The sequence below is a fragment of the Poecilia reticulata genome, unplaced genomic scaffold (assembly GCF_904066995.2).
Source record: "Poecilia reticulata unplaced genomic scaffold, P_reticulata-male-v2 Scaffold_38, whole genome shotgun sequence".
Classification (NCBI taxonomy): Eukaryota; Metazoa; Chordata; class Actinopteri; order Cyprinodontiformes; family Poeciliidae; genus Poecilia; species Poecilia reticulata.
This window is the reverse complement of record NW_027675136.1, coordinates 164,431-175,887: the sequence shown is the minus strand read 5'-3', so window position 1 is coordinate 175,887 and position 11,457 is coordinate 164,431. Positions and strand designations below refer to the sequence as shown.

At 35.3% G+C, this 11,457-nt stretch overlaps 1 long non-coding RNA gene across 1 annotated transcript; it reads right to left on the bottom strand.

Annotated features, from left to right (window-relative positions):
• Nucleotides 1-2,256: 2,256 nt before the first annotated feature.
• On the bottom strand, nt 2,257-2,780 carry LOC145550381 (uncharacterized). The gene is made up of 2 exons (XR_014086283.1): nt 2,595-2,780; nt 2,257-2,541 (listed from the first exon to the last, which is right to left on the bottom strand). It is a non-coding gene; the product is annotated as an uncharacterized LOC145550381 (long non-coding RNA).
• Between the last annotated feature and the right edge of the window lie 8,677 nt (nt 2,781-11,457).

Below are 11,457 nucleotides of genomic sequence, written 5' to 3'. Positions count from 1 at the left end.
AAGAATAGGAGAAAGTGTGGCAAGGTTGTACTCCAGAGGAGTTTAACAGAAAACAGTAAATCCTGTTGAAATAATGGTAATGATTCAATAAAGTAGACACTAGTGGCTATATTTTAATGCATAAAATATTTCTCTACAGTGAAATATGTATGAACAGCATAATTTTGTTTGTCAAACAGCAGAAAAAGTTCAAAAACGGCAGTTCGCCGAATTTCCCCATTCATTTCAATGGGCAAAATATTTGCACAAAAGTGCAATTATTTCAAAAAGTGCAATAGTGAAGGTTACCAAAAGTCATAGCACCATTCTCCTGAAGGAGCTGAACGTTTTGATATATAATTTAGTACAATTAGTGAAAGATAGTGAAAGTAGTTAAGCGACAAAAAACGTACGGAAGACAGAATAATAATAATAATAACTAGAAAAATAGCTGTTCCTAGCGAAACAGCCGTGAGAATGCATATTTGCAGAATGACTGCTGCAGAAATGCAAGAAAAAGTAGAGAAAAGTTTAAGGAGTAGAAGAAAGCAGAAGAAAGTAGAAGAAAGTAGAAGAAAGCAGAAGAAATAGAAATAGTTGAATCAGTTGAATAGTGAATATACTATATTAATATATTTAATAGTGAATTAATAGTGAATTATACTGCATAAATTATACAATTATATAATATATAAATTATAGCAGAATTCAGCAGAAGCAGGAGTTTGTGTGCAACCTGAATTATTTGAAAAAGTCAAAAAGTGAAACAGAGTTTAAGAAAGAGCATAATTGAAACAACAGGAAAAAATTAGTGCAATCCCAGGAATAGTTGAAACAATTGAATAGTGAAACAGTAATAAGTATAACAAGCAAACCCAGTGATGCAGCACCTGGGATTGCACAACTTCTCGCTAACTGCACTGGTTGTTATTCTATGAGAGCATGCTCCGTCTGTCTGTACGTCGCAAATAACATGGTTAAAAACATTTAATGTCTTAACTGATTTCCCATAATTAATTCCAAGTATTTAATGTACTGTTTTTATAGTCACCAACTGTGTGTGTAACGTGTTTCGTGTGCTGAGGAGCGATCGAAAACGGCATGTTACTCGAGACGGCAAACGCCATACAGATTCGAGGTGAGGTATTCAGTTCTCTGCCTCATCGCTGGGGGCGCTCATGAACCCAGATATTGTAACTCCACAAACGAAGAAGGGAGAACGTAACGGCAGAGAACGCCAAGCAGAACGTCAGAGACATTCAGGAGCACTTGGATATTTTCACTTCGAAAGATTTGGCACCAGTTTGGCACACACACACTATATATCAGTGACGTACGGTGAGGTTCATTGCTGGTGAGGCACTGACTTATGACTTAGACACCATGCATGCTATTGGACCTACGGAAATTTCGCGCATGCATACAACGCTGTGGGGCAAAAAGACTAATATTTTACATGTCATCTATAGCCGCGTTAACTCAGTGAAACTTAAATGTAGGTATTAATTTCGTGCTATGATCCACAGCAAAGTGATCTGTTTTCCCCAAGCTACGCAGACTCGCTGCCATAGCAACTGACAATAATGCCACTTTATGTTTTAGGATTTAACACCAAAAAAAAATCAAGAATTTTGCACACACAACAAATCATTCAGTCTGTTGTTGTAGTACGTTTTAAGCTTAATGTTTTATTAATAAATTATTGCTGTGGTAGATTAGCTACCGCTTCTACTTTACTGAATTATTTAAACATTAACTGTAGCCCACCAAATGCACATTTCATTAAAAAACTAAACAAAAACATCTTATTGCTGTCTTACCTTTACCTATCAATGAAATCCATGCACCCCTAATTCTGCACAAAAATATCTGTTCATCCAAAGCCAAGTTGATCCTCGGCATGTCTTTTCTACTCGGTTTGAGAATCATCAAACTGTCTTGAAGTAAAACCTTCAGCTCCGGTGTTGGTCTTCCTTTAGTTATCATCTCCTGCTTCAATTGAAAATCCACTTTAGAAAACTGTTTAAGGGTAGAAATGTAATCTTTCATGTTGACGTCGGAGGAGAGAAGAAAACAAATATATCGCTGTACTTTACTTATTTACTGTGTGGCTAGCTCCATGGCTAGCTCACCGTGTCTTACTCTGCAGTTGTGCAGTCACAATATCTGGGATCATGAGCGCCCCCAGCGGTGAGGCAAGAGAACTGCCTGCCTCACCTCGAGTCTGTTCTCTGCCGATTGTTATCGCTCCTTCGCACACAAAACACAAAATTATGGAAAATAAGACCATATATTAAATGTTTTTAGCCATTTTATTGCTGGCGTACAGACAGGACGAACAGGCTCCCATAGAATGGCAGCCAGTGCAGTTAGCGAGAGGTTGCGCAATAGCACGTGAGGCTAAGCTCGCTGCTTCCTCACCGGCTTCGCTCCTGAGGTTTTACAGTCATGTTTTTGGACTGTGGGAGGAAACCGGAGTACCCGGAGAGAACCCACGCATGCACAGGGAGAACATGCAGACTCCATGCAGAAGGACCCCAGGCCGGGAATCGAACCCAGAACCTTCTTGCTGCAAGGCAACAGCTCTACCAACTGCGCCACTGTGCCGCCAGAACCTTCTTGCTGCAAGGCAACAGCTCTACCAACTGCGCCACTGTGCCGCCTACCAATTAAACCCAGAAATTAAATAATAATTTCTGGGTTTTTGCCAACGCTAAAGAGAACACTCACCTTTAATGCTTTTCTTTATTATCATTATTATTTATTTTTTTAGCTTTTAAAAAGAGGCTTGAAGTCATATATGAAGTATATATGACTTCTATATATATATATATATATATATATATATATATATATATATATATATATATATATATATATATATATATATATATAGTGAAACTTAGTGAAGGTATACCAGAATTCAGCAGAAGCAGGAGTTTGTGTGCAACCTGAATTATTTGAAAAAGTCAAAAAGTGAAACAGAGTTGAAGAAAGAGCATAATTGAAACAACAGGAAATTAGTGCAATCCCAGGAATAGTTGAAACAATTGAATAGTGAAAGTAATAAGTATAAAAAATTAGTGGAAACAGTGAACCAGAAATATTTGAAGGAGTAAAACAGAGGAAAACCAAAAGCAAAAAGGTTCAGAAGAAGTAGAAATGTTTGATATATGAATTTATAAAATTGATTAAAGATAGTAGAATATCTTAAAAGATAGTAAAACCCGTAGAACCAGAAGGCAAACAGAAAAGTAGACAAGCAGAAAGCATAGACACAGATAAAAACAGAGCACAAGAAGAAAATACATTGAAAGAATAGGAGAAAGTGTGACAAGGTTGTACTCCAGAGGAGTTTAACAGAAAACAGTAAATCCTGTAGTAATTATAGTAATAATTCCATAAAGTAGACACTAGTGGCTATATTTTAATGCATAAAATATTTATCTACAGTGAAATATGTATGAACAGCATAATTTTGTTTGTCAAACAGCAGAAAAAGTTCAAAAACGGCAGTTACTAGAGTGTACACTCTAGTAACTGCCGAATTCCACCATTCATTTCAATGGGCAAAATATTTGCACAAAAGTGCAATTATTTCAAAAAGTGCAATAGTGAAGGTTACCAAAAGTCATAGCACCATTCTCCTGAAGGAGCTGAACGTTTTGATATATAAATTAGTACAATTAGTGAAAGATAGGGAAAGTAGTTAAGCGACAAAAAACGTACGGAAGTCAGAATAATAAAGATAAAGAAAAACAGAAACACTATAAGTGAGAATGCATGGAATGCATTCTCACTGATAAAGATAAAGAAAAACAGAAACACTATAAGTGAGAATGCATTGAATGCATTCTCACTGATAACTAGAAAAATAGCTGTTCCTAGCGAAACAGCCGTGAGAATGCATATTTGCAGAATGACTGCTGCAGAAATGCAAAAAAATGTGGAGAAAAGCTTGAGAAGTAGAAGAAAGAAGAAGAAATTGAAACAGTAGAAATAGTTGAAACAGTTGAACAGTGAAACGTAGCAAACTGCAGATATTAGCTAAAGCTGAAATTAGTACATAACCAGAAATATTTGAAGAAGTGAAACTTAACATAAAGAGCCAAATAAGCATATTTGCAGAATGATTGAAGGAGAAATATAAGAAACTTGAGAACAAAGAGTAAGAAAAGCATAAGAAAGCTAGTCATACATTGTAGAAATCCTTTGCCAAGTAGTGAAACTTTGCAAAAGTGTTACAGTATTCAGCTGAAGAAGCAGAAGTTTGTGTGCAACATGAATTATTTGAAAAAGTCAAAAACTGAAACAGAGCGTAAGAAACATCACAATTAGCACACGAGGAAATTAGTGCAAACCCAGAAATAGTTGAAACAATTGAACAGTGAAACATCAAAAAGCTTAAATTAGCGGAAGCAGAAAAACCAGAAATATTTGAAGGAGTAAAACAGAGGAAAACCAAAAGCAAAAAGGGACAGAAAAAGCAGAAAAGTTTGATATATGAATTGATAAAATTGATCAAAGTTTGCAGAAGACCTTAGCCGACAGTAAAACCAGTAGAACCAAAGGAATATACAGAAAAGTAGACAAGGAAAATGCATAGAAACATAGAAATAGTTGAAACAATTGAATAGTGAATATACTATATTAATAATGTAATAGTCAATTAATAGTTAATTATACTGTATAAATTATATAATATATAAATAATAGCAGGATTCAGCAAAAGAAGCAGGAGTTTGAGTACAACCTGAATTATTTGAAAAAGTAAAAAATGAAACAGAGTTTAAGAAAGAGCATAATTGAAACAACAGGAAATTAGTGCAATCCCAGAAATAGTTGAAACAATTGAATAGTGAAATAGAAAAGTAGACAAGCAGAATGCATAGACACAGTTAAAAACAGAGCACAAGAAGAAAATACATTGAAAGAATAGGAGAAAGTGTGACAAGGTTGTACTCCAGAGGAGTTTAACAGAAAACAGTAAAACCTGTAGCAAAGATAGTAATAAATCCATAAAGTAGACACGTGTGGCTACATTTTAATGCATAAAATATTTCTCTACAGTGAAATATGTATGAACAGCATAATTTTGTTTATAAAAGAGCAGAAAAAGTTCAAAAATGGCAGTTACTAGAGTGGACACTCTAGTAACTGAAATCAGTTATAGAGTTCCACCATAGGAAATAATGGGGCAATAAATTTGCACAAAAGGGCAATTATTTCAAAAAGTGCAATAGTGAAGTTTACCAAAAGTCATAGCACCATTCTCCTGAAGAAGCTGAACGTTTTGATATATAAATTAGTACAATTAGTGAAAGATAGTGAGAGTAGTTAAACCACAAAAAACGTACGGAAGTCAGAATAATAATAATAATAATAAAGATAAAGAAAAACAGAAACACTATAAGTGAGAATGCATTGAATGCATTCTCACTGATAATAATAATAAAGAAAAACAGAAACACTATAAGTGAGAATGCATTGAATGCATTCTCACTGATAAAGAGACGTTCTATTGGGTGTAGAACAATAGGTGCCTGCCATGCAATGCATGGAGGCAGTACTGACTTGTCAGTACTGCTCTCCTTATGCATTGCTATGGCATGCCCCTAACTAGAAAATTCCTGCAGAAATTTTAAAGGGGCATGCCAAAGTGTGCCCGTCGGCTTTGACGCAGCGTTATGATGTTAAAAATTAGCATTAATGCTAAAGAAAGCTGCAAGGTAGTCAATTAACTGTGGAGAGGAAGAAGCATGTTGACTAAGCTGTAGTTGTACCATTCATTATGTTAAAATTGATGCATGAGCTAAAATTAGCCAATATGCTAATGTTAGCTTAAATGCTGGCAGTAGCATGTGGAGCAAAAGGACCATGTTGTTTTAATTTTACTACTCCATTCAGTACACTAAACATGTCTAATTAATGAGAAAATTAGCTAAAAGCTAACTTTAGGTAAAAATGCTAGTGCACTAGTCAAAGACAGTGAAATGATAACTTTTGTACTTTTGTACTAATAAGTATTTGATAATTGAGCTTTTTTTCTGCATTTTAACAAAGTGTTTTACTTGAGTTTTTCCTCCCTTTTCATGTCACTTTCTACTTCTCCCCTCACTACATTTCAGAGGGAAATATTGAACACTTTACATCCTGAGAAATAAATAACATAAAAAACACTAATATTATTGCACTGCCTACGGCGGTGCACTAACACGAGAGGAATATGCAGGCTTTTATTTTGAAACTTTCAGTTAGCTTCATTTTAATGACTATGCTAATTCAATGTGCAACTGTGGTTTGTTTAAACCAGGCATGTAAGGCCCAAAAGAACAATTGCTTGATGTAAAAATGGCCAAAGCTTTTATTTTGAAATTTTCAGTAAGCGTCATGATCAATGGCTACACTAATCCAGTCTGTAACAGTAATTTGGTAACACCAGTTTTTAAATCACCAGTAGAGCAATTGAGTATGTAAAAATGATCAAGGCTTTTATTTTGAAAAATTTATTAAGCTTCATTGTAAATGGCCACACTAATTCAATGTTTAACAGTGGTTGTGTTAAACCACTTAAATAGTAGCCCTATGCTTTAACTGAATGTTTGCCATAGTGTTTGTATTCTGACCCAGGAGCTGTTGCCATGTTCGGTTGCTATGGTAAATAGGCCACAGGGTGCCAGCTGTAAGAGAGACACAGGGGGAGACAATTCTATCTGTTTGAGCCAGCCAGTTTCACTAAAACAAGCACACTGAACGACCCCTTCCCATTCAAGATCCGTAAGGCCGATCCGAAAACCGTTTGAAGCGTATGAGAGGGCTATTTGTCGTCTCCGATAGTACCGTGATTCATATCTGTAGGTCATTCACAGGAATTGCACTGATGAGAGAAATATGGTGTGTGCAGAGCTCAGTAATTTTTAAATTAAATCTTTTTAAAAAAAAAAAAGATTTAATTTAATTTTTTTTGTGATCAATTGTAATTTTCCCTAAATACAAAGTTATTATTTCAAAAATGCATCAGTAGTATTGTTCTTTAGGGGTTATATGATATAACAATATTTTTTTACCTGCAGGAGTTGTCTACAGTAGAAGGAGGAACAGGGTCTTAGCTTAAAATGCTCATTTTAAGAAAGACTTAGGTACATATACTAACCAGAGACCAAAGCAAAAATGGGTAAAATGCTTATTTTAAGAAAGACTGATGTAAATGTACTAACCTGACAGGAAAAAGTTACTAAAAATTGCTAGAATGCTTATTTTAAATAAGACTGATGTAAACACAAAGTCAGATTTGATGAAAAAAGCAGTCTGAACGACCCCTTCCCCTACAAGATCCGTAAGGCCGATGCAAAAACTGTTTGAAGCGTATGAGAGGGCTTTTTGTCTTCCCTGATATTTATTTCTCAGGATATTTATTGATATTTATTTCAGTAAACTGCCTTGCTGCGCAAGGCAGTTCACTATCCTGAGAAATAAATAACAAAAACTTTAATATTATTGCACCGCCTACGGCGGTGCACTAAAATGGTGGGTCAAATGCTAATGTTTGTGCTAATGTTAATGAACTGCCTTGCTACGCAAGGCAGTTCACTATCCTGAGCAAAAAAAGGTAAAAAAAGCTGAGTATTATTGCACCGCCTATGGCGGTGCACTAACGTGAGGAATATGCAGACTTTTATTTTGAAACTTTCAGTAAACTTCATTTTAACTACCACACCAAATCATAGTGTTACAGTAGTTTGTTTAAACCAGTCACATAAAGGCCAAAAGAGTAATGACCTGATGTGAAAAATGTCAAGGCTTTAGTTAGGAGTTAGTTAGGCTGCAAAGAACTATACAGGCTTTTATTATAAAATTTTCAGTAAGCTTAATTTTAAATGGCCACACTAATCCAATGTGTAACAGTGGTTGGGTTAAACCAGTGATATAATGCCCAGAAAACTCTGCCCTGCCTGTAGATTTAACATTCTGTTCACCCTCCATCTGTAGTAACTCAAAAACCTATATAAAACACTGGGGATGAAGCGTCAGTTGGTCATGTCCCATCACTTTGCTCTGAAGCACCTGGACAGAAAACCGTAAGCCCTAGAGAAATTTTGAAAACATTTTACCGGAGCAGACATGCGGTGCGATTTCCTGACCAACTTTCATACCAATAGCACAAGTTTTGCGGCCATGAGAGCGATTTCAAAATTATTTTGGGGTCAAAATTCCACCCTGTTTCTCACTCTAAAAAAGCGGCAGTTGGTTTCAGTTACACTCTAGGTTTCGGCAGTTGGAAATTTCGCTCGTTTTTCGCTTTTTACGTCGCCGTTGTAACTCCGATCCCCAATAAAAGTAATAGCTCCCTTCTCGGCATCGAGCCGCACGATTTGATACCACTTTTGTGGGTGGGCACGCAGCGGTACGAGCCGCATTAACGGTGACGGAAGAATAAATATATAATAATAAAGAGGCGTTCTATTAGGTGTAGAACAATAGGTGCCTGCCATGCAATGCATGGAGGCAGTACTGACTTGCTTCGCAAGTCAGTACTGCTCTCCTTATGCATTGCTATGGCATGCCCCTAAATATAGAGACATTCTATTGGGTGTAGAACAATAGGTGCCTGCCATGCAATGCATGGAGGCAGTACTGACTTGCTTCGCAAGTCAGTACTGCTCTCCTTATGCATTGCTATGGCATGCCCCTAATAATAAAGAGGCGTTCTATTAGGTGTAGAACAATAGGTGCCTGCCATGCAATGCATGGAGGCAGTACTGACTTGCTTCGCAAGTCAGTACTGCTCTCCTTATGCATTGCTATGGCATGCCCCTAAATATAGAGACATTCTATTGGGTGTAGAATAATAGGTGCCTGCCATGCAATGCATGGAGGCAGTACTGACTTGCTTCGCAAGTCAGTACTGCTCTCCTTATGCATTGCTATGGCATGCCCTAATATCTAGAAAAATAGCTGTTCCTAGCGAAACAGCCGTGAGAATGCATATTTGCAGAATGTCTGCTGAACAAATGCAAGAAATGTGGAGAAAAGCTTAAGAAGAGGAAGAAAGTAGAAGAAATTAAAATAGTTCAAACAGTTGAACAGTGAAACATAGCAAACTGCAGATAATTGCTGAAGCTGAAATTAGTACACAACCAGAAATATTTGAAGAAGTGAACTTAACATAAAGAGCCAAATAAGCATATTTGCAGAATGATTGAAGGAGAAATATAAGAAACTTGAGAACAAAGAGTAAGAAAATGGAAAATAGCATAAGAAAGCTAGTCATACATTGTAGAAATCCTTTGCCAAGTAGTGAAACTTAGCAAAAGTGTTACAGAATTCAGCTGAAGAAGCAGAAGTTTGTGTTCAACATGAATTATTTGAAAAAGTCAAAAGTGAAACACAGCGTAAGAAAGAGCACAATTAGCACACGAGGAAATTAGTGCAAACCCAGAAATAGTTGAAACAATTGAACAGTGAAACATCAAAAAGCTTAAATTAGCGGAAGCAGAAAAACCAGAAATATTTGAAGGAGTAAAACAGAGGAAAACCAAAAGCAAAAAGGGACAGAAAAAGCAGAAATGGTTGATATATGAATTGATAAAATTGATCAAAGTTTGCAGAAGACCTTAGCTGACAGTAAAACCAGTAGAACCAAAGGGATATCCAGAAAAGTAGACAAGGAAAATGCATAAACATAGAAATAGTTGAAACAATTGAATAGTGAATATACTATTTTAATAATGTAATAGTCAATTAATAGTTAATTATACTGTATAAATTATATAATATATAAATTATAGCAGGATTCAGCAAAAGAAGCAGGAGTTTGAGTTCAACCTGAATTATTTGAAAAAGTAAAAAAGTAAACAGAGTTTAAGAAAGAGCATAATTGAAACAACAGGAAATTAGTGCAATCCCAGAAATAGTTGAAACAATTGAATAGTGAAACAGAAAAGTAGACAAGCAGAAAGCATAGACACAGATAAAAACAGAGCACAAGAAAAAATACATTGAAAGAATAGGAGAAAGTGTGACAAGGTTGTACTCCAGAGGAGTTTAACAGAAACAGTAAAACCTGTAGCAAAGATAGTAATAAATCCATAAAGTAGACACGTGTGGCTACATTTTAATGCATACAATATTTCTCTACAGTGAAATATGTATGAACAGCATAATTTTGTTTATAAAAGAGCAGAAAAAGTTCAAAAACGGCAGTTACTAGAGTGGCCACTCAAGTAACTGAAATCAGTTACAGAGTTCCACCATAGGAAATAATGGGGCAAAAGATTTGCACAAAGGGCAATTATTTCAAAAAGTGCAATAGTGAAGTTTACCAAAAGTCATAGCACCATTCTCCTGAAGGAGCTGAACGTTTTGATATATGAATTAGTACAATTAGTGAAAGATAGTGAAAGTAGTTAAGCGACAAAAACGTATGGAAGTCAGAATAATAATAATAATAATAACTAGAAAAATAGCTGTTCCTAGCGAAACAGCCGTGAGAATGCATATTTGCAGAATGACTGCTGCAGAAATGCAAGAAAATGTGGAGAAAAGCTTAAGAAGTAGAAGAAAGCATGAGAAATTGCAATAGTTGAAACAGTTGAATAGTGAAACATAGCAAACTGCAGAAATTAGCTGAAGCTGAAATTAGTACACAAACAGAAATATTTAAAGATGTGCAACATAACATAAAGTGCCAAATAAGCATATTTGCAGAATAATTGATGGAGAAATATGAGAAACTTGAGAACAAAGAGTAAGAAATTGGAAAAAGCATAAGAAAGCTAGTCATACATTGTAGAAATCCTTTGCAAAGTAGTGAAACTTAGCAAAGTATTGCAGAATTCAGCTGAAGAAGCAGAAGTTTGTGTGCAACATGAATTATTTGATAAAGTCAAAAAGTGAAACAGAGCGTAAGAAAGAGCACAATTAGGACACGAGGAAATTAGTGTAAACCCAGAAATAGTTGAAACAATTGAACAGTGAAACAGCAATAAGCATAAAAATTAGTGGAAACAGTAAACCAGAAATATTTGAAGGAGTAAAACAGCAAAACCAAAAGCAAAAAGGGTAAGAAGAAGCAGAAATGTTTGATATATGAATTTATAAAATTGATTAAAGATTGTAGAAGATCTTAAAAGATAGTAAAACCAGTAGAACCAGAAGGCAAACAGAAAAGTAAACAAGCAAAATGCATAGAAACATGGAAATAGTTGAAACAATTGAATAGTGAATATACTATATTAATAGTATAATAGTGAATTAATAGTGAATTATATTGTATAAATTATATAATATATAAATTATAGCAGAATTCAGCAGAAGATGCAGAAGTTTGTGGGAAACCTGAATTATTTGAAAAAGTCAAAAAGTGAAACAGAGCGTAAGAAAGAGCACAATTAGCACACGAGGAAATTAGTGCAAACCCAGAAATAGTTGAAACAATTGAACAGTGAAACAGCAATAAGCATAAAAAATTAGTGGAAA